The following is a 4993-nucleotide window of genomic DNA, read 5'->3' on the forward strand; positions in this document are numbered from 1 at the left end:
TTTCAAATTATTTCAATGGGGAAAATTGCTTTGAGATACGAGCAAGGTTACGAAACGAATTAAACTCGTATGTCGAGGTACCACTGTACGTAATGATATAATAGTTAGCAAGCAGATAGTAATAAATAATTTTTAAATTCTGATGCTATCAATATATAAATTATGTTGACTAGTATAATTAATTTAGAATTATGCGCCTACATATAATAAGATGATGTATGTTACTACAGATACGTATTAATATATACATATATAAGTCTGTGCATATATATGAAATCATAATTCGATTTAAACCAGTTAACAGTTAGAATTACTGAACAACCATGAAAGATTCCTCAAGAATGAAATGTGGTGTAACAATGAACACTTAGTTTAGAAATTAGATTCTATTGTATATTATTGTAAAAGCCATTGTAAGAGTGAAAATTCTTCATTCTGCCTTAATGCGATTTTTTGCGTTTAATGCGTTGTTTGGAGATTTTATGATCCAGAATTATATTGATGTGATATATTAATACTGCATTTGTAGGTAAACGTTTTTGTGAAACGAGTCAAAGCGATTGATTTTTTGTGAAAATTTGGATTTATCCTTATTTTATTGACGTGCACCAGCACTGAATTGAGAATGGCTTGTGCTATGCTTCGATGGATGAAAAAGCGTTTGTAAGTAATGAATATTATGAAAGTTTCAGCATATGTAAATGAGTAGTATTAAAAGTATATATTTACTAATATCATATATTAATACTTTATGGTAAATTTTTCATTATAAATCTCATCATAGTTTCATTTCTCATTCTATTGCATTTCTATAGCGGAACCTAAATTTTTTGGTTTACATATTGTAGATTGCATCAGTTTTGCCGCGCAATTTATTCCTCGGTATGTTACTTGTAGTGTTATTAGAAATTCCATTATTTCTGTCTTTTTTCTGCAATTGGTAGAATCTGATTAGGAAATTTATGTTTTTCTTTCAAGATGTATATGAAATTGGTTATATCAAGTGTTAAATAAACGTTGTTATTCGGGAAATAGCGTTAGCTTTATCCAGATTGAAAAATGCATTTCTTATTTCATAAATTCTCAAGACATAAAGACACACTCGGATAGGACAGGACAGGACAGGAACAAGTACAGGGGGCACCACGCCATCGCCATTGACAAAAATGGTATAGCCAACATGTACTAGCTCTCTGGACACAGGGGACCTGATTACAGTAAACATAGGACATAGCACTAACAACGTTTAGGACATAGCGCAACATACTGTTACAACATACTTCAACACATAGGACATAGCATTATCATACTATTACAGATTATTTACAATGCAAAACGTTATGTTCATACGACATAGTATTATCATAATATTACAGATTATTTACAATGCAAGAAGTTATGTTCATACGACATAGCATTATCATACTATTACACACTCGGATAGTAGATTTACTCACTTTACGTTTTTTAAGGGTTATATATATATATACATTAAGGGCGCGTTCAAAACAACCATTGACGGGTAGTCTTGGCGTAATTCGGATTCATACCAAGATTATCCATTTCTCAAGGCAATAATTTTTGTTATTTTTGCTAAACCGTTTACGAAAATATAATTTTCCGAATGCTGAACTCTTATGCATGAAAAGGCAGATTTTAAGATATTTGTTTTGCAATTTGATGCAAAATTCGTATTTTTAAAACACTGATGTATATGTTCTTATTTTAAAACTCTGCCAGTATATAACATACAATACCATTCTTGTGTTATCACCATTTATACATGTCGCTTGCTGTACAGCCTGCTGAATATATTTTACTTTTTAGCTATCTACAATTACATCGTGTTGTTTCGGTATGAACAGGGGCGAAGTTTTCATTACTTAGATAAATTTAAAGATAATTAATTAAATTTTTCTGATTTTGATATCTATAATATATAGACAGGATTACTGATAAAAAATTTAAGAAAATAATAAATGAAGAAGTAAATGGAAAAATTTCGTTCAGGTATTGTGAGATACCAATATAAACTTCATACATTTTGCTAGGGGGCTGTTGCCAAAGCAAAATCTTTACTATATATGTCTACCATTTCTATGTATACAGTGTGTTGCTCAAAGTAAACTTCCTGCATTGTGAAGAGTACTTAATACGTTCTTGCGAAGCTTGTTTTCTCGTACAAGCTCTGCCTCTTGGAACCGAAATTGTTCGTAATCTGCAGCGTCTTGAGTTGTTTATGCAGGTTCTTGAGCTGTTCTGGTATTTCCTGTCGAATCTTACGGTGACACGGAGAGTCTTGTATCCTTCGTTTACTTGCAACGTATCTTCATCGCGCAACTTATCTTCATCGCGCAACTTATCTTCATCGCTTCTCTTCATCGCGCATATTCTGTTGACGTTCCACTTATCTAATGGGCCTCCGTTTCGCTTCGGCTTCCCTTTCCAGAGCACGCAGTGTTTCTTGGTTTTCTGAATGTCTTTTGTGTGTTCTACTAGTTTCTGATACAGTTTTAGCACGCGAAGTTTCTTGAGTTGCTGCTTGTCTGCTGGAACTCCTATTCGTTTCTTCTTCACTTTCTTGAATGTGTAAGCTTTCTTGTCACTATGCTTGCCTCATGAGTTTCTAGTTGTATCTTCATTCATTTTTGAAGCTCGCAAGTTTTCTTGTACTTGCCTGCTGAGTTTCCTAGTGTTTCTTACTTCATTTTTATGTAGTTCGCTGTAACATTTGTGCTGTCTACTTGCGTTCAGGCATTTTAGTAAATTGAAAAAAAAATTATGTAACTGTAGTAAAGTAACATTGAATCTAAATTACGTTAAATACCTACAGAAGTTTAAACTTCTACTCAGAAAGGAACTATACAATAAAAGAAATTAAATTTTTATAAATAAAATTAGAATAGCATAAACTGCATAGAAACATCTCATTATGAAGAAAATGTATTCATTCTTTCCAAGCAACCAGCAATTCGTAAATAAATTTTTCTTGCCAACTCAGGAAACAAAGACCTTTGACACTTCAGGTAATACATTAGAGTTTATGATTTAAATTTATTTCAATATAACAAAATTTCAAAATCTCAATAAAGGAATTAACGTAGCGATAGCATATCGTGTCACGTATCCAAAGGTGAAACATAAAAGTTGCCAAAAGCAGCTATTCATTTAAAATACTGATATTAACGAAAGATTTTCGACATACAATGACGTTATATGCAGTTTCCTTTAAAAACATTAAGCTTCATTTAAACAGAAGGAAATTAAATTCAGACATTTTTCCTAGCTTTCAAGCTTTTATTGTATTTTAAAATCTTCTTTTTGTCACAGTTGCGCAAGTTTTCCTCGGCGTCATTAGGAGCCGTAGGTCGAAATCATTTAAGAATCATTCCTGTAAATAATGATCATATGATAAATTGCAATACATATTCGATTGTTTTATATAGAATTTGATTACGATTCTTTATACATCAGCTATTATGCCCCTTTATGTAACGACAAAAATTATTTTCAATGATTATCAGATGAGAATAATTCTTTACAATGATTATTCGATGACAATGATTATTTGCAACGAATATTAAAAGCTGATGACTATGATTACTTAAATAGAATATGCATGTCATTCGATGACAGCGATTATTTCCTAAGAATCTTCGATCATGTCACTATTGTATATCGCTATACCCCTGGGTTTGGGGCCGGTTGGGAATTGTACTACGGCCCTGTAATTAAGCATTTTAAATGACGTCAAAAAGTCACTGATCCAGATATTTTACTAGTAACTGCAGTGTATTGTGATCGAAACCGTTATTTAAATCTTCTGAATAAAATTTGGGATAATTCATTTTACATCAGAGAATAAAGCAATTTGTAACACGAATTTCAACAAAACTACATGCATCGAATAACAAGAATTATATAAACGGAAGTATCAGTACAACAAATCGCTCTTTGCAGCTCCGCTTTAGTCCGACACTTGTTTTTCAGCTATCGTATCTACCCATTTGAAGATACCATGTGAAGAATACTTTTTTTAAGTGTGTAAATTAATTACATGTATGTTATGTATATATATGGAGATATTTTTTGAATTAGGAAAGCACCAACTGCTTTTAACGAAAACAACCCAGACATTATCTCCAGTCCAATTTAATTTTTTATCTAAATCATTTCTTAATTACAAAAGTTAATATTAATTTTCTTTGGAAAGGAGACTAGGTGTTACTGGAAACAAATGAAATACCAAACATCATTAAATTTATTGAAGTCAACAGCAGAAAACTCTTAAACAATTAATAGACCACTTCAATGAAATGTAATTGCATTTAAACGTATTAAATTGTTTTCAGCAGATGTAATAATCAGGAACATAAGAAGATCCGAAGAGATATTGTGCGTTTAAATACTTTTTTTTGTTTTCGCTAATTTTTTATACATTTCAGTTAACGTGTAAATCTGTGTTTTGAACGCATGGCCCGTTAAGTGAAGAAGTCTGTAGGAAGGCAATTTTTAATCCTGTGCGGAAATTGTCCAAATGAATGATCAGTCATCGACTCAGCATACGCAGCCATCAGGTTGAGATCCCAAACATTGATTAATTGCGCTCGACTGGAAATTTCATCAGCATGGTCAACGGAAGCCAACGTTTAAAAAATTTTCTTGTTCTTAAATATATGCTTATTCACTTTTGTAATATGATTAGATACTTATAATCACAGTTCCTTCACTTTCAATAATACATTTCATATATTGTTGAAGTGCAGACACACACTTCATATTGTAGAAACACGTTTCTCTGGAATTTTTGATGCAAATCCTGGTTATTTTTTCTAAGAAGGGAAAGTAAGGGAGAGTGCCATTTATAAAGCTTAGGTTTTCTAGATTTGCAGGTTTTTCGCGCTCGCATTTTACGTGCTTCTTAAGAATCTCTGGTAATAAAATGGGAACTTTCCATGACTTGTTGCCAATCTAATTGGAGAAAAAAATTTAT

The sequence above is a fragment of the Stegodyphus dumicola genome, chromosome 11 (assembly GCF_044657685.1).
Source record: "Stegodyphus dumicola isolate Sdum_Otavi_A_Nest chromosome 11, ASM4465768v1".
NCBI classification, from domain to species: domain Eukaryota; kingdom Metazoa; phylum Arthropoda; class Arachnida; order Araneae; family Eresidae; genus Stegodyphus; species Stegodyphus dumicola.